We start from the raw sequence: 18,798 nt of genomic DNA on the forward strand, positions 1-18,798 counted from the left end.
AAAAGCTCTTAAAACCAAGAGGCAAGAACAAAAAGCCAATAACCCTCAAAACCAAAAGGCAAGGGCAAATAAAAAGGATCCCAAGGCTTTGAGCATCAGTGGATAGGAGGGCCTAAAGGAATAAAATCCTGGTCTAAGCGGCTAAACCAAGCTGTCCCTAACCATGTGCTTGTGGCGTGCAGGTGTCAAGTGAAAACTTGAGACTGAGCGGTTAAAGTCCAGGTCCAAAGCAAAAAGAAGAGTGTGCTTAAGAACTCTGGACACCTCTAATTGGGGACTCTAGCAAGGCTGAGTCATAATCTGAAAAGGTTCACCCAACTATGTGTCTGTGGCATTTATGTATCCGGTGGTAATACTGGAAAACAAAGTGCTTAGGGCCACGGCCAAGACTCATAAGGAAGCTGTGTTCAAGAATCATCACACTGAACTAAGAGAATCAATAACACTATCTGAATTCTGAGTTCCTATAGATGCCAATCACTCTGAGCTTCAATGGATAAAGTGAGATGCCAAAACTGTTCAGAAGCAAAAAGCTACTAGTCCCGCTCATCTAGTTAGGATCTGAGCTTCAATCAAAAACTCTGAAATATTATTGCTTCTCAACCTATTAGTCTTCTATTTTATTTGTCTAGTTGCTTGAGGACAAGCAACAGTTTAAGTTTGGTGTTGTGATGAGCGGATATTTTATACGCTTTTTGGGGATAATTTCATATAGTTTAGAGTATGATTTAGTTAGTTTTTAGTCTATTCCTAGTAGTTTTTAGGAAAAATTCATATTTCTGGACTTTACTATGAGTTGTGTGTTTTTCTGTAATTTCAAGTATTTTTCTGGCTGAAATTGAAGGAGCTGAGCAAAAATCTGATTCAGGCTGAAAAAGGACTGCTGATGCTGTTGGATTCTGACCTCCCTGCACTCAAAGTGGATTTTCTGGAGCTACAGAACTCGAAATGGCATGCTTCCAAGTGCGTTAGAAAGTAGACATCCAGAGCTTTCCAGAAATATATAATAGTCCATACTTTGCACAAGGATAGACGACGTAAACTGGCGTTCAACGCCAGTTCTCTGCCCAATTCTGGCGTCCAGCGCCAGAAAAGGATCAAAAACTGGAGTTGAACGCCCAAACTGGCATAAAAACTGGCGTTCAACTCCACAAATGGCCTCTGCACGTGACTCACTTAAATCTCAGCCCCAGCACACACCAAGTGGGCCCCAGAAGTGGATATCTGCATCATCCATCATAGTCCACTCATATTTTGTAACCCTAGGCTACTAGTTTAGTATTTAAACAACTTTTAGAGACTTATTTTGTATCTCATGACATTTTAGATCTAAACTTTGTATTCTCTGACGGCATGAGTCTCTAAACCCCATTGTTGGGGGTGAGGAGCTCTGCTGTGTCTCGATGAATTAATGCAAGTATTTCTGTTTTCCATTCAAACACGCTTGTTCCTATCTAAGATGTTCATTCGCGCTTAACTGTGATGGAGGTGATGATCCGTGACATTCATCACCTTCCTCAAACCATGAACGCGTGCCTGACAACCACCTCCGTTCTATATACGATTGAATGAGTATCTCTTAGATTCCTTAATCAGAATCTTCGTGGTATAAGCTAGAACTGATGGCAGCATTCATGAGAATTTGGAAAGTCTAAACCTTGTCTGTGGTATTCCGAGTAGAATTCAAGGATTGAATGACTGTGACGAGCTTCAAACTCCTGAAGGCTGGGCGTTAGTGACAGACGCAAAAGGATAGTAAATCCTATTCCAACCGGATCGAGAACCAACCGGTGATTAGCCGTGCTGTGATAGAGCACGTGAGCGTAGTTTTCACTAGAAGGATGGAAGGTAGCCATTGACAACGGTGATCCACCAACACACAGCTTGCCATAGGGGGACGTGCATGCGTGAACAAGAAGACAGAGGAAAGCAGAGATTCAGAAGACAAAGCATCTCCAAAACTCCAACATATTCTCCATTACTGCACAACAAGTAACTTTTAATTTATGCTCTACTGGTTACTCACAATTCAATTGATAAACATAATTGATTTCCTGACTAAGATTTACAAGATAACCATAGATTGCTTCAAACCAACAATCTCTGTGGGATTCGACCCTTACTCACGTAAGGTATTACTTGGACGACCCAGTGCACTTGCTGGTCATATGTGCGAAATTGTAAGAGAGTCACAATTTTGTGCACCATTAGTCTAAAGCTTCAGTCCAGGAATTAGACATGGCTCACTAGCCAGCCAAGCTTTCAATGAAAGCTCTAGTCCAAAACACTAGACATGGCCAATGGCCAGCCAAGCTTTAGCATGTAGATCAGGAACAGTAGCAGGTGGATTAGCAACAACTAGCTTGTTCTTGATAACAAATTACTGCCTCAGTCCAAATAAATTTAGACATGGCTTTACAGCCAGCCAGGCTTCACATGCTTCATGAAAAACTAGAATTCATTCTTAAAAATCTTGAATAAATTTTTGAAAACATTTTTATTATTTTTTTTCGAAAACAAGAGAAAATTTTTTTGAAAATATTTTTGAAAGATTTTTGAAAAGAAAACGAAAAGAAAGTTACCCAATCTGAGCAACAAGATGAACCGTCAGTTGTCCAAACATTACTTGGTGCTGTTGCCGAATCAAAAGGGAATCTGGCACTGATGTTACCAGACCAAAAGCTTGCCGAAGACTCAAACAATCCCCGGCAACGGCGCCAAAAACTTGGTGCACGAAATTGTGATCTCCAGGCTCGAACAAATCCTGGTAATGGCTCCAAAGCTTGGTGCTCTGATCTTAATTCATGATTGTCACAACTTCGATACAACTAACCAGCAAGTGCACTGGGTCGTCCAAGTAATACCTTACGTGAGTAAGGGTCGAATCCCACAGAGATTGTTGGTATGAAGCAAGCTATGGTCACCTTGTAAATCTCAGTCAGGCAGATATAAAGTGATAATGGTGTTTTCGAATTTAATATAATAAAATAGGGATAGAGATACTTATGTAAATCATTGGTAGGAATTTCAGATAAGCGAATGGAGATGCTTTTCGTTCCTCTGAACCTCTGCTTTCCTGCTATCTTCATCCAATCAGTCTTACTCCTTTCCATGGCTGGCTTTATGCAAGGGCATCACCGTTGTCAGTGGCTACATCCCCTCCTCTCAGTGAATAATATGCTCACGCACCCTGTCACGGCACGGCTATTCATCTGTCGGTTCCCGATCATGCTGGAATAGGATTCACCCTCCTTTTGCGTCTGTCACTAACGCCCAACAATCGCGAGTTTGAAGCTCGTCACAGTCATTCAATCATTGAATCCTACTCAGAATACCACAGACAAGGTTTAGACCTTCCGGATTCTCTTGAATGCCGCCATCATTCTAGCTTACGCCACGAAGATTCTGGTTAGGAGATCTAAGAGATACTCATTCTAGCTTAATTCATGTAGAACAGAAGTGTTTGTCAGGCACGCATTCATAAGGGGGAAGGATGATGAGCGTCACACATAATCATCACCTTCATCACGTTCTTGGGTGCGAATGGATATCTTAGAAGAGAAATAAGAAGAATTGAATAGAAAACAGTAGTACTTTGCATTAATCTTTGAGGAACAGCAGAGCTCCACACCTTAATCTATGGAGTGTAGAAACTCTACCGTATGAAAATACATAAGTGAAGGTCCAGGCATGGCCGTGTGGCCAGCCCCCATGGTCTAAGAACAATGCATTCCAAGATTGTCAAAAAGACTAGTAAGAGGTCCTATTTATAATAAACTAGTCACTAGGGTTTACATGAGTAAGTAATTGATGCATAAATCCACTTCCGGGGCCCACTTGGTGTGTGTTTGGGCTGAGCTTAAGTGTAGCACGTGCAGAGGCCATTTGTGGAGTTGAACGCCAGTTTCTGTGCCAGTTTGGGCGTTCAACTCTGGTTTTGGAACCTTTTCTGGCGCTGGACGCCAGTTTTGGGCAGAGAGCTGGCGTTGAACACCAGTTTACGTCGTCAATTCTTGGCCAAAGTATGGACTATTATATATTGCTGGAAAGCCCTGGATGTCTACGTTCCAACGCAATTGGAAGCGCGCCATTTCGAGTTCTGTAGCTCCAGAAAATCCATTTTGAGTGCAGGGAGGTCAGAATCCAACAGCATGAGCAGTCCTTTTTCAACCTCTGAATCTGATTTCAGCTCAAGTCCCTCAATTTCAGCCAGAAAATACCTGAAATCACAGAAAAACACACAAACTCATAGTAAAGTCCAGAAACGTGAATTTAACATAAAAACTTATGAAAACATCCCTAAAAGTAACTAGATTCTACTAAAAACATACTAAAAACACTGCCAAAAAGCGTATAAATTATCCGCTCATCAGATATACAATGTGGCTACGCTTTACAAGTGATGCAGTAGCGTTGAAAAGCGTAGCCTATTCTGGAAAAATGAAAGCTGAAAAGCGTAGCCTTTGGTCCTGGACAGCATCAGTTGAAAAGCGTAGCCTATTCCCAAATGCCAAAAGCGTAGCCCTTGGTGCAGAAAAGCGTAGCCTTTGAGAATAGGCAACGGCCGAATAGGAATCACCCCAAAAAGCGTAGCCGTAGCCCAAAAAGCGTAGCCGTAGCCTAAGGCATCATTTTTTTTTCACTGTTGGCTACACTTTTCAAGTGTACCTGAATGGGTGTTTTTCTTGTAGTGATTCTTGTGGAAGTCATGTTACTGATTTTATGGTGGTTTCATGCATAGCAACTTAGGTTCATTCCATTACTGGCTTTCAGACCTTTATCATGTCCCTAAACACTTACTTTGTTTATATCCCATGAGACCTTTATTCATTGATCCTTTTATTGTTATTTCAAGGGTTGTTTGTGTTATTTAGGCTAAGTGCTCTGTAAGGGGGCAACTCTTTAATATAAGCTTTCAGCCAACACTCCCGAACCAGTTGGTTCAAGGTGCTAGGTATTGAGACACCCCTAAGGACTTACTCCCTCAAGTCTATCCCCCATACATACACACTACAGGCATTTAGTTTATTTATTTTCTCTTCTTGAGACCTTTGTGTCCAGCACATCTTTGGGGTACTAAATGTTTTGTAGTGAAGGTTACTCTTGATAGTGGACTTTCAGCTGATAATCCCGAGTTAGTTAACCCAAGTTACCAAGTGATAAGGCACCCCTAAGAGCTTATTCATCCAAGTAGATCCCTCACACAGGAGCACCACAGACACTTGCCTCAAGATTAAAACCATTGATGCTTAGCCTTATTGCTTACGCTTTTTCTTTTGTTTTTCACTTCAATTGTTCTTTCCCTTTTCTCTTATTAGGATCTTGTTATTAATTTAGTCTCATGAGTGTATCCAAAGCAAAGTATTCAGGATAGATAGTTGTCCTCCTAACCTTGTGGTTGAACCAACTTAGCTAACTTATGACTACCCCAAAGATTCATGAATGCACTTCCACAATATGAACTCCACTCTAGTCTTTTAAAAATAATCATTCTCTCTTCATTTAATTCAAAAGGAACAAGCATACAAGTAAGTTAAGTAAGGATGCCGTGACATAAAGACTAGCACACATAGACCTATTCAATACCACAAACTTAAAAGACATGATTGAAAAAGGTTTAAACAATAACATGGAAGCAAGTTCTATTTCACACAAGATCTTCCTTATTTAAGACATAGAGAAAGATGGAACAAAGAAGGAGCTCCACCACCTTTTACTGTTGTGGATGTCCATGCTCTTTTCCTTGCTTGTCCTCCTTGTTTCCTCTTGCATTTCCTCGCATCCGTGCCAATCTTGCTTGCTTCCAATCCTCAAGTGCCTTCCTCTGTGACTCATGACTCTCTTCCACCTTTTGTCTTTCCTTTCGTGCTAATTCATCCTTCATTTCGTCATACTTGGCTATTCCTGGATGCAATACCGGCAGCTGTCCCACTAAGTAGCCGAGCCTGGCTTGAGTGTTTATATGATGTCCTGTTTTGCTCATGTAAACTCCTTCTGCGAATGCCCTTTGCTCGTCCAATAGTTCTGCCTGTTCTATTTGTCTTCGATGCATCTCATGTATGTGTGTCCCTTGATGTGCTTGGATGTTGAGCCTTTGTTCCATCCTGTTGAATGCTTCTCCCCATTGTTGTCCTTGGCTTAGTTGCTGTTCCATCATTTGCCTTTGCCACTCACCTTGTTATGTCATCCATCTTGAAAGTGTTTCCTCTTGCTGCCCCATCATCTGTAGTTGAAGCTCTTTCTGTGCTCCTTGGCTTTCCAAATATTGTCTAGACAAGCCATCAATGGCCTCCTGCAATTGGTGCATGTCCAAGGTCTGTTATGCGTGACCCTCTGAGACTTGGCCTTCCACTACTTGAGGGGCTGTCCTCTTTTTTTGCTTCCGTTGAGGCAGGGGGGATGCTGCAGCATTCATCCTTCGGACTGTTATTGGAATGCCTTCCTTTATCCAAACGGGGTCCTCATCTTCAAAAACCACCCTAGCTTTCTTGCATATTCGGTAAATAGTGCTGGGGTAACCTAGTGTTCCTCTTGAGTCGCTTTTCTCTGCCATCTTTCTAATGCCTTGAGCTATGATCTCATGAACTTTGATTTTTCCTCCCTTGAGTATACAATGCACCATTGTTGCTCTCTCGAGATTCACCTCCGAGTTGTTTGCAGCTGGGAGAATAGACCTCCTCACTAGCTCAAACCACCCCTTAGCTTCAGGAGTGAGGTCTGTTCTCTTAATGAACTTTGGTTTATTTCCTGCACCCCTTTCCCAGTCAGCTCCTGGTACACAAATGTCTCGTAAAAGTTGGTCATAATTGGGGTTGTTGTCCAATCTTGAGTGATAACTTTCTTCTTCAAACGGTATGGACCGTAGCTTCAATGCCCTCATTACAGTCATGGGACCAAAATCCACCATTGTTCCTCTCACAAAGCTTGTATATGACTCATCTTTCTTATCAAATCTGATTGCATTTGCATAAAATTCTCTTATGAGATTTGCATTCACCTTAGTGACCGGGTCAGTGAGGAGCTCCCATCTTCTCCTTTCTACCTTCTCTGTGATTTCGGGGCATTCAGTCTTCTTAACTTGAAACCCCAGCTCATAGATGATTTCCTTATCAACCATCCACCCGTATTGCAATGCATGATGCAAGCTTCTAAATCTCTTCTCATCATATGGGTGTTCTTCCATGGGTTCATTTCCCTCCCTTCTCTTAGAACTTGAAGATGCCATGAATGATGATTAATATGTGAAGGTGGTAAGGTTGTGGAGACTTTTGGTTGTTTAGGGTTTTATAGCAGTTAAGAGAGTGAGGGGAGAAATGTTTATAATCGATAGAGGGTGTCTTGTACAGAAATGAAGAGTGGTGAAGGGTGTGTGATGACAATGAAGGGTAGTACGGACAAGGGTCGTTTATATAGAGAAGTTGTGAGGGAATGAAGGGTGTAGATTGATGAAATGGTCACTTGATGGACGGTTGGGGTTATGCATGGCTAGAAGACAAGGATCATCACTTTATGATGGGGATTGCTCGGTCTTCTAGGGTCCCAATTTTTTCAATGTATTCCCTTTTCATGCTTCTTTTCCTTTCCTATAAAGATTTGAAATAAGGAAATTAATATCATAAAAAAAATTTAAACTCTACGGCTAGAATAAAATGAAAGAAAGGATTTGATTGTTTATTTATGAATTCCAACTAACTAACTAACTATTGGTGGGTCCTTATATGCATTTTGGTGGCACCATGAGGTGACACCAAACTTAGTTTGGATCACTGTGATGGAGGTTTTGTGTTCAAAGCTCCCAAGACTAGCATGCATCTTGGTTTGCTTTGAACACCAAACTTGTTCCTCACTATATTCTGCATAAGAAGATTTCCACCAATTGTTTGTCAAGTTTGGATTGAAGCTCATAAAGATTGACTTATTCATTATCATCTGAAAGCATATAAAACATGGGTTGCCTCCCATGAAGCGCTTCTTTAGCGTCACTAGCTTGACATTTTTCCTTCATCATGGTGGTTGGTAGTGCTTAAAGTCCTCCCCTCTTGCTGTGGACTTGTATCCATTGGTTGGATCTATGATCTCCACATGTTCCAGGGAAAGAACTCTGTTGATAGTGAAGACCTTAGGTAACTGAGATGGTATAGTAGGGAGATTAGGGGGAATATCTGGGAAGTAAGCTGAGCAACTCTATCCCCTGGAGAGAAGTCTTTCGTAGGGATCTTCTTGTTCCTCCATTTCCTTGGTACCTTCTTCTTTGTTTCTTTTGAGGTTGCCTTTCCCTTGGTAACCTCTTTTTTCCAAGGAGTTGTGATGTTGTCTTCACATGCCTCTAGAGGTTTAGGTTCCTCCAACTTTTCTTTGAGCTGTGGCAATTGCTATTTTCTTTGTTCATCAATTGAGGGGGTTTCAGAATGAACTGGCTATGCTTCAGTGCTTGTCTCCTCTTTCAGTGTCTCCTTATCGTTTGTGCTTAGTTCCTTGTCCTCTTGATCTGTTTCTTGTGAGAGTTTGAAGACATTGAAGCTAAGTCGTTCATCATGGATTCTCAATATTAGCTCCCCTTTCTCTACATCGATAAGTGCTCTGGCTGTAGCTAGGAATGGTCTTCCCAATATGTTTGGGTGAGTGTGACTTTCTTCCATGTCCAGAATGACAAAGTCTGTTGGGAGAAAGTACTTCCCAACCTTTAGCAACACATTTTCCACCACTCCTATTGCTTGCTTTTGAGTTTTGTCAGCCAGTCTGACAATGACATCTGTGGGCATTATCTCATTGATCTGCAGCCTCTTCACCAGGGATAAGGGCAGTAAGTTGATGCTGGCCCCCAAATCACATAGTGCTCTGTCAAACATATTTTCACCTATGGGACAAGGGATATGAAAACTTCCTGGGTCTCTTCTTTTTGTAGGCAACTCAGGTTGAATAAGGGCACTACATTCCTTGTTCATCACTATAGTCTGCCCTCCCTTGAGTAAGCTTTTCCTGGGAAGAAGTTCCTTCATATACTTGATGAATGCAGGCATTTGTTGAATTGCCTTGATGAATGGTATGTTCACATGAAGAGATGCAAACAAGTCTAGGAACCTTGAGTATATTCTCTTTCCCACAGCACCACTGAGCAGTTAAGGAAAGGGTGCATAGAGCTTCAGCAACTCTTGTTGTGACATTTTTGGTTCTTTGTGATCTCTATCCTTCTCCTCTATTGAGTTGTCTTCAGGTTGTTCGAGAAGTTTGCCTTGCTTGTCTTCAGCCTCTTAATCACTTGTAGTGACCATTTTGCAATCTTCCCATCTTACTTTCTTTGCTTCTCCTTTGGGGTTTTTCTCCGTGTCACTTGGGAAGCTATCTGTAGGTTTGGGAATCTTCTCAGCTAAATATCCCACCTGGAATTCCAACTTCCTAATGGTCTCTCCCTGGTTCTTAATATTGGCTTGCACCTCCTGTTTGAACACCTTATTTTCTTGAATCTCTTGGCATATTTCTTCAAGTAAGGCTTCAATCTTAGAGAGCTTGTCATCAATTGATGAGTGGTTCGGAGCAGATGTGCTGTTTTGGTTTTGATAAGTGTGTAGAGAAGTGTTGTTGTGGGGGTGTTGAGATGTCCTCTGGGTGAATTGCTGGTGAGCTGCATTGTTGTTGGAGTTGTAATGTCTCTGGTCTTGGTTTTGATCTTGCTCACTTTCCCACCCAAAGTTTGGGTGGTTTCTCCATCCAGGGTTGTAAGTCTTGGAGTATGGATCATAGTTTTTCCTTGGTGAATTCCCAATGTAGTTGGCTTGCTCCTGACTCCCCTCTGCTTCTTCATTCACTCCTTCTTGGATTGTTGATGAAGATGAGATTGCTGCTACTTGGTTCCTCTCCATCTTCTTGGTGAGGTCAGCTAGCTGCTGGGTAATGAGCTTGTTTTGGGCCAACAGAGCATCTACATTGTTTAGCTCCATCACTCCTCTTGTGTTCCCTCTTTCGGAAGCATAGAAGTAGTCATTTTCTGCTACTGTTTCAATAACATCTATGGCTTCCTCAATGGTCTCTTTTTTTGTTCAAAGATCCTCCAGATGAATGGTCTCCGACCTTCTTTGATTCATAAGAGAGCCCTTCATAGAAAATGTGCAGCTGCACCCATTCGTTGAACATGTCAGGTGGACATCTCCTTGTTAAGTCCTTGAACCTCTCCCATGCTTCATACAGAGTCTCACCATCTTGTTGCCTGAAAGTTTGAACCTCAGCTCTCAGCCTATTGATTCGTTGAGGAGGGTAGAATCTTGCTAAGAATTTGTTCACCACATCCTTCCAAGTTGTCAAGCTCTCCCTTGGGAAGGATTTCAGCCACTTGGCTGCCTTGTCCTTGAGTGAGAAAGGAAATAAGAGCAGTATATAGGCGTCAGGATGAACACCATTAGATTTCACTGTGTCACATATTCTCAGGAAGGTGGTCAAATGTTGATTGGGGTCTTCTTGAACAGTTCCTCCAAACGATCAGTTGTTCTGAACAAGGGTGATGAGCTGTGGTTTAAGTTCAAAGTTGTTGGCATGGATTGTTGGCTTTTGGATGCTACTTCCACAATTGCCTGGGTTTGGATTGATGTAAGAGCCCAAAACTCTTCTATCCTCCCCAGTATGATTTGCTCCACCTCCTCTGCCATGGTTGTGAGTCTCTTCTTCATGATGATTTTCCATGTTTTCTTCCATGTTTGGTTCAAAGTATTCCTCAAAGTGTTCCTCCTCTTCTTCAGCACCAACTACACGTTTTTCTTTTGCCTCCCTCCTTAGTCTAAGGAAGGTTCTCTCAGGTTCAGAATCAAAGGAAGTTGAAGCCCCGCTTCTTCTCCCTGTCATACAACCAACAAGTACAAGCAAAGAAAATAGGTGCAGACAGTATTTGTGTCAGAATTACTGTTAGTTGTGGGTGATGCAATATATCAAACAGTTAGTGAGTTAGCAAATAGAATTGAAAAAAACAAAGAAAAACAAAAGAGTAGAGGGGGAAGGGAAGAAGTTTAACTAAAACAAAAAGTAAATCACTCAAATAGAAAATGAAATTCAAAAAATAAAAATGCTCAATCTAGTGATCTTCCAATTTAATCATTGTTGATGCACAATCAATCCCCGGCAACGGCGCCATAAACTTGATACATGGAAAACTTGTCTCTCAACAATTCTCCCTTCAGCAAGTGTACCGAATTTGTCGTCAAGTAAAAACTCACAATAGAGTGAGGTCGAATCCCACAGGGATTGATTGATCAAGCAACTTTAATTAGAAGAATGTTCTAGTTGAGCGAATCCAGAATTTGGGTTGAGAGTTGCAGAAAATAAAATGGCGGGAATGTAAATAACAGAAAAGTAAATGCTAGAATTAAAGGACTGGAAGTAAATGACTGAAAATAAATTGCAGAATTATAAATGGGAATGGGGGATTTGCTCATAAAAGTAAATGGCAGAAATTAAAGAGAATGGGTAAGATTAGAGATGGGGAGTTCATTGGGCTTAGGAGATGTAGCAATTCTCCGGATCAAGTTCATTTTCATCTCTTCCTCAATCAATGCACTCATCGATCTCCTTGGCAATCTTAAGTGATTGAATTACAATTTCTTGCAATTCAATCTCTCAAATCTTGATCAATAGCCAATTCCTTGGTCAATTGCTCATGAGAAGAGATAAAGTATGGTCACTAATTATACCACATGCATTTCCCAAATCAAGTATTGAGAGGGTTATAGTCACATACCCATCCAAACCCAATTTGGTCCAGCATGAGAAAGCATTTCTAGCTTGATCTCTTCATTCCTCTTTCAAGGTTCAAAAGAGATCCAAGTTTGAGTAGCTTCTCTTCCAGGATAACTACTCAATTGGATGAAGATCGAAAGCTTTCAAGTAAAATCAAGAGGAAAGATAGAAGAAGAATAATGAAAATTAGTATTGATCCATCAAATTACAACAGAGCTCCCTAACCCAATGAAAGGGGTTTAGTTGTTCATAGCTCTTGAAAATGAAAACAAAGATGGAGAATACATCATAAAACTAGAAATTGCAAAGAAAGTAAAATACAGAGAGTAGTTCTCTTTTTCCCAGCCTCCAGAACTCTTTCTCAATTCAAAGCTACTCCTATATATACTACTCTTCTCAGCTTCTAGTGTGATTCTTCAAGTCTTGGGCCTTTGGATCTTGAGTTTGAAGCAGTTTCTTTCTTTATTTGGGCTTGGCTTTACTTTCAGAGAGAAAGTGCGAAGTGGGCGGAGACTTTAGTTCAGGACGTTAGGGGTGTTAATATTTAGTGAGAATATAAGTTCGAGAACGTTAGTGACATTTAACATTGTCACTAACGTTCCAATGCACCCCTTTGCCTCACGTTAAAACCCACGTTAACTAGGTTAACGTGGCTTTTAACGTTGCCTTGTTAACCTTCGAGAACGTTAGTGACACTCAACATTGTCACTAACGTTCCAATGTGCCCCTTCTTGCTTTACGTTAAAGCCCACGTTAACTAGGTTAACGTGGCTTCTAACGTGGCCCTTGCCATCCTTCGAGAACGTTAGTGACATTCAACATTGTCACTAATGTTCCAATGTGCCCCTAGGTCTCACGTTAGAGTCCATGTTAACCTAGTTAACGTGGCTTCCAACGTGGCCATCTTTAGCCATCCCAACGTTAGTGACAATGTTGAGTGTCACTAACGTTGGCTCATCCTTCATTCCTCATCGTTAGCTTCCACGTTAACCAAGTTAACGTGGAAGTTAATGTGACTCTTGGAGGTTGTGTGGTTGCTTCAACGTTAGTGACAATGTTGAGTGTCACTAACGTTGTCGACAACTCTTTATCCCTTACATTAGTTCCCACGTTAACCAAGTTAACGTGGGAGTTAACGTGGTACTTTGCACCATAGGCCAATGTTAGTGACAATGTAGAGTGTCACTAACATTGGCTTCTCTTCCGCCTTTAACGTTAGAGGCCACGTTAACTAGGTTAACGTGGCTTCTAACGTGGCCACTTATGAGTAATTGCCAACGTTAGTGACAATGTTAAGTGTCACTAACGTTGGCTCAACTTCTCTTCTCCACGTTAGAGTTCACGTTAACTTAGTTAACGTGACTCTCTAACGTGGACATTGATGGCTTTTTGAGAGTGTTATTGAAAATCACTTTTCTCATCAATCTTGCAAGTTACCTCCCCTTTTCTTGCTTCCTTTTTGTCCTGAAATCAAGCAATAAAGTGCATCAGAGCTCTAGTCCAAGTCATGAGTAATGCAACATAATATTTGTCACTAAACTTATGCAAAATTCTCATGAAATTATGTAAAATGCACAATGTATGCTTGAATCAAGGCATAAGTGAATATCTACCCAAAAATAGCTTATTTCCTAAAGAAATGCATGAAACTAACCTAAAAACAGTAAAGAAAAGGTCAGTGAAACTGGCCAAGATGCCCTGCCATCACTCTTTGTTCCATCTTTTTCAAAGCTTTAAATAAGGAAAATCATGTATGAAATAGAACATGTTTCCATGGTAGTTTAGGATTTTAAATTCTCCCTTTAGGTTGTCATTGCTTAGGTCTATGCTTGCTAGTCCAATGTCACTACTGCATCTTCACCTTGCTTACTTGTATGCTTGCCCTTTTGAATCAAATAAAAAGAGAATGTATGCTATGAAAGACCAGAGTGAGGTTCATATTGTGGAGTAAGTTCCTAAGTTTGTGGTGTGGTAGATTAGCTAAGTTGGTTCACCAACAAGGTAGGAAGGCAACTATCTGTCCTGAAGTCATATGCTTGAAACACACCCCATGAGACCAGCTAAATAACAAGATCCTAATAAGAAAAAGGAAAAGAACAATAAGAGTTGAAAAAGAAAGAAAAGTAATAAGAAATAAGGCTAGACACCAAGGGCTTGAATCTTGAGGGATGTGTCTGTGGTGCTCTTGTACCAAGGATCTGCTTGGATGAATAAGTTCTTAGGAGTGCTTCATCACTTGGTAACTTGGGTTAACTAACCCGGGATTATCAACTGAAAATCCACTATCAAGAGCAACCTTGCTACAAAACATTTAGTAACCCAAAGAGGTGCTGGACACCAAGGCCTCAAAGAAAGAAAATAACAAACCATGTGCCTGTGGTGTGCATGTATGGGGGAGAGAGACTTGAGGGAGTAAGTCCTTAGGGGTGTTTCAACACCTAGCACCTTGAACCAACTGGTTCGGGAGTGTTGGCTGAAAGCTTATTTTAAAAAGTCGCCCCCTCACAGAACACTTAGCCTAAGGATGCAATAAACCTTGAAAAGACAAAGGGGTCAATAAATAAAAGTCTCAAAGGGTGCAATTAAGTAAGTATTCCAAGGCATGATAAAGGTCTGAAAGCCAGGAACCTAAGTTGCTATGCATGAAACCCCCATAAAACCAAGGACATGACTTCCACAATAATGATTCATTCCTCTTGTCATTTCATTCATCATTCTCATGTTCCAGTACTTGCTTAGGGACAAGCAAGCTTTAAGTTTGGTGTAGTGATGCCAGGGCATTTTGGCCAGTTTCACTGACCTTTTCTTTACTATTTTAGGGTAGTTTCATGCATTTTCTTAGGAAATAAACAAATTTTGGGTAGAATTTCACTTACATCTTGATTCAAGCAAACATTGTGAATTTTATATGATTTCATGAGAATTATGCATGAATTTAATGACAAATTGGATGACGCATGACTCATAACTTGGATTAGAGCTTTGATGCACTTTATTTGCTTGATTTCAGGACAAAGGAAGCCACGTTAGTAGCCACGTTAGTCTAACTAACGTGACCACTAACGTGGAATGGGAGCTAGCTTGCAACGTTAATGAGAAAAGTGATCGCCAATAACGTCTTCGAAGCCATCATAGCCCACGTTAATTACCACGTTAACTACATTAACGTGGTAGTTAACTTGGAGGAAGAGGAAGCTCCAAGCGTTAGTGGTAAAATTGAGTGCCACTAACGCTCCAAAAGGGCAATTGGCCACATTAAAAGTCACGTTAACTCAGTTAACGTGAACTCTAACGTGGAAGAGGAAGACAATGCCAACGTTAGTGACACTCACCTTTGTCACTAACGTTGGACTAAGTCCATATTGGCTACGTTAAGAGCCACGTTAACTTAGTTAACGTGAACTCTAACATGGAAGGAGCAAGGATGAGCCAACATTAGTGACACTCACCTTTGTCACTAACGTTGGAGATGGCAATCAACACCACGTTAGTGGTCACGTTAATGTAATTAACGTGAGGTACTAACGTGGGAAAGGGGCATTTGGGAGCATTAGTGAAAAAGGTAGGTGTCACTAACGCTCTCGAAGATTTGGCAAGCCTACGTTAATGGTCACGTTAACTATACTAACGTGAACTCTGTCGTAAGGAGAAAGGGGTACTCTCAACGTTATTGGGAAAGGTAAATCCCAGTAACGTTTGCGAAGGGCCAAGAGGCAACGTTAGTGATCACGTTAGTGCCACTAACGTTGAAGTTAACGTGGACCATTTTGGGTTAGGAACGTTAGTGAAAAAGGTGATTGTCACTAACGTTCTCGACCCTACATTTTAACTTAACGTTAACACCACTAACACCCTAAGATAAAGTCCATACCTACTGCACACTTTCTCTGCAAGTGAAGCTGAGCCCACTAAAGATGATAACTGCTTCAACTCAAGATGCAAAGGCCCATATCCAAGACTTGAAGAGCCAACTAGAAGATCAGAAGAGTAGTATAAATAGGAGTAGTTTTGAACTAGAAAAGAGCTTTTGGACTGAGAGGACTACTCTTTGTATAATTTTACTTTCTCTGCAACTTCTAGTTTTACTTTTCAGAATGCATTCTCCATCTTTGTTTTCCATTCCCAGAGCCATGAACAACTAAACCCCTTTCATTGGGTTAGGGAGCTCTGTTGTAATTTGATGGATCAATAATAGTTTTCATTATTCTTCTTCTTTCTTTTCTCTTGATTTTACTAGAAAGCTTTCAATCTTCATCCAATTGGGTAGTTGTCTTGGAAAAGAAGCTATTCATACTTCGATCTCTTCAGAACCTTGGAAGAGGAATGAAGAGATCATGCTAGAAATTCTTTCTCATGTTAGACCTAATTGGAGTCTGGATGGATATAGTGACATATAATCCTACCAACACTTTGATTTGGAAATACATGTAGTATAATCAGTGACCATACTTCATCTCTTCTCATGAGCAATTGGACCAAGGAATTGGCTATTGATCAAGATTTGAGAGATTGAACTACCAAGGAATTGGAGTTCAATCACTTAAGATTGCCAAGGAGATCAATGAATGCATTGATTGAGGAAGAGATGAAAATGAACTTGATCCAGAGAATGCAACATCTCCTAAGCCCAATGAATCCCCCATTTCTGATCTTACCCATTTTCTTTAACTTCTGCAATTTACTTTCATACTAAATTCCCCATTCCCCATTTAAGATTCTGCAATTTACTTTCTGTCATTTATATTCAGCTCTTTATTCGCAGCATTTACATTTTTTGCTATTTACTTTCCGCCATTTAATTTCCTGCAACTCTCACATCAAATTCTGCTTAGCTCAACTAGAACATTCCTCTAATTAAAGTTGATTGACCAATCAATCCCTGTGGGATTTGACCTCACTCTATTTTGAGTTTTTACTTGACAACAATTCGGTATACTTGCCGAGGGAAATTTGTTGAGAGACATGTTTCCGTGCATCAGGAATACTCGATTTACTGTCGGAATGCTACCCAAATTTCTAGAATTTTTTTTAAAACTTGCTACTTGGAATTGGAATTGAAATTTTTTGACATTGTTTTTTACTTGACTCACATCAAGTTCAATTCGTTGGTTATTTTGATTGGCATTTCCGTGTTTACTTTGTTTCCCGCTTATATGCATCATGCTTGGTGACCATGGGCATTGTTGATGAACCACTTTTCTATTATATGCTCTTTGTGCAACCTCATATTTCATCATCAATGACTGCATCACCTTCATGATTGTGGGTACACTTGTTCTTTATACACTTATTTGCACCTCTCTTGGTTAAATCCAATAATTGTCATGCCACTAATAAATGACTTAGTTTTCTAACTTTTGACCCTGTTAACATTCTAACCCTCATTTTAGTTTCTCACTAACACTTATATTCTTTTGGGCATGATAACTATGGGTGCTTAACACACAAGCATTCTGTTCTCATTGTATGATTTCTTGGTTGCATTTTTGATTGAATTATGCTTTTGTTTGCCTGCATTCCAAGTTTTCATTCTTTTTGACTCACTTCATGAACATGTCAATCTTCTTGCCTTTTGTATATGCTTCATGCCTTGCTTTATTTTCCTCTACGTGGCTTAATTGTTTATATCCTGTATCTCTGTTTTTCATGAAGGCCGATAGAGGAAAATCAAACGTTACTTCAAGAAAGCGCAAGAAACCTCAGGCCTCCACTCTTTCTCCTTACCATGACTATGCCAAGAACCCTCTTAATGAGGAGGACAAAGCTAACCAGCAGCTGCCGCCTACAGTGGCGTATAGGTTCGCTAACCTATACTACAAGCTCCGCTTTCCGACATACTGAAAGAAGAATCTGAATATAGAGAAGAAACTGGAAATCTCCACTGACGTGAGGCGAGCCATTCAGGTACGTATTCAGGGGATGGGCCTAGGCTTTATTGATAGGGAGCTAGGCAAGGTGAAGTCATCATGGGTGAAGAAATTTTACTTTAACTTCTTCAGACACACCCTTGATTCAGTCTACCTGCGAGGCGGTCAGATATTGGTTACGGAGGCGGCTATTGAGGATAGACTCCACTGTCTGTCTAGGACCGATGCTACAAATGCCATTGAGCAGGCGGAGATGGCAATCCATTGTATGACTTTTGATTATGATGCTCTGAGGGATGTTATTGCCACCTCGGATGCCCCTTGGGTGATGGATGCTGACAACAAGAAGCCCAAGGGGATGCATTTTGTTCATCTTTCTAGGGAGGCCAGGACGTGGCAGGAGATCTTTGCCCATTACATCATGCCGACTACCCACTTTACTGAAATTCCGGTGGACATGCTCGTCCTGATCGGATGTGTTATAGAGGGGAAGGAGGTATACTTTCCTCCACTGATCAGGAGATACATGTGGCAAGCACATGTCCGTGGCATACTTCTATTTCCCACTTTGGTCACCGAGATGATTCAGCTGGCCGGCGCCCCGTGGGAAGCGGATGATGAGACACCAGCCCCCGACCACAAAAAGGAGGAAGTGATTCCGTGGGGGACATGGGTGCATGAGAAACCCCGATCTCGGTGCCGCTCTGGAGCCAGAGCCAGAGCAGCAGCGGCACCTGGCCCTTCTTCTTCCACAGCCGCAGTAGGTCCATCATTACCAGCAGTACTGCTACCACCAACAGCACCCCAGCCGACCTATCTGTTAGTACAGTTTCAGTTCCGCTTCATGGAGCATAGCGAGCGCCGCATCATGCGACGTCTCGACAGAGTGGATCAGATGTTTATCGCACCGGGCGTCGAGTTGTCCCCTATTACTGACTCTCCTTCTTCAGAGAAGGAGGAGCACGAGGCAGAGCAGGCTTAGCAAGAGGCACCACCATAGACACAGGCTACCCCTGAGGCACAGCCGCCCCCAGAGGAGCCTCAGCCTCAGCCCCAACAGCCAGATACAACAGTTGACTCACCATGAGCCCGAGCAGTAGCATCGAGGACGATGCTCCATTCTAAGTGTGGGGAGGTCACCGTCATCGCCGTCGGTGGAGATGCCATTTTGGGTGTTGAGTTCAGACATTTATTGCTTATTTTGTATTAT

The 18,798-nt window shown here is 41.4% G+C and overlaps 1 non-coding gene across 1 annotated transcript; it reads left to right on the forward strand.

Annotated features, from left to right (window-relative positions):
* The first annotated feature begins 10,129 nt into the window (after positions 1-10,129).
* Positions 10,130-10,233, forward strand: LOC148580054 (small nucleolar RNA R71). Its single transcript, XR_015899446.1, has one exon. It is a non-coding gene; the product is annotated as a small nucleolar RNA R71 (small nucleolar RNA).
* The last annotated feature ends 8,565 nt before the right edge of the window (positions 10,234-18,798 follow it).

This window comes from Arachis ipaensis, chromosome B10 (assembly GCF_059453495.1).
Source record: "Arachis ipaensis isolate K30076 ecotype BB chromosome B10, ASM5945349v1, whole genome shotgun sequence".
Lineage (NCBI taxonomy): Eukaryota > Viridiplantae > Streptophyta > Magnoliopsida > Fabales > Fabaceae > Arachis > Arachis ipaensis.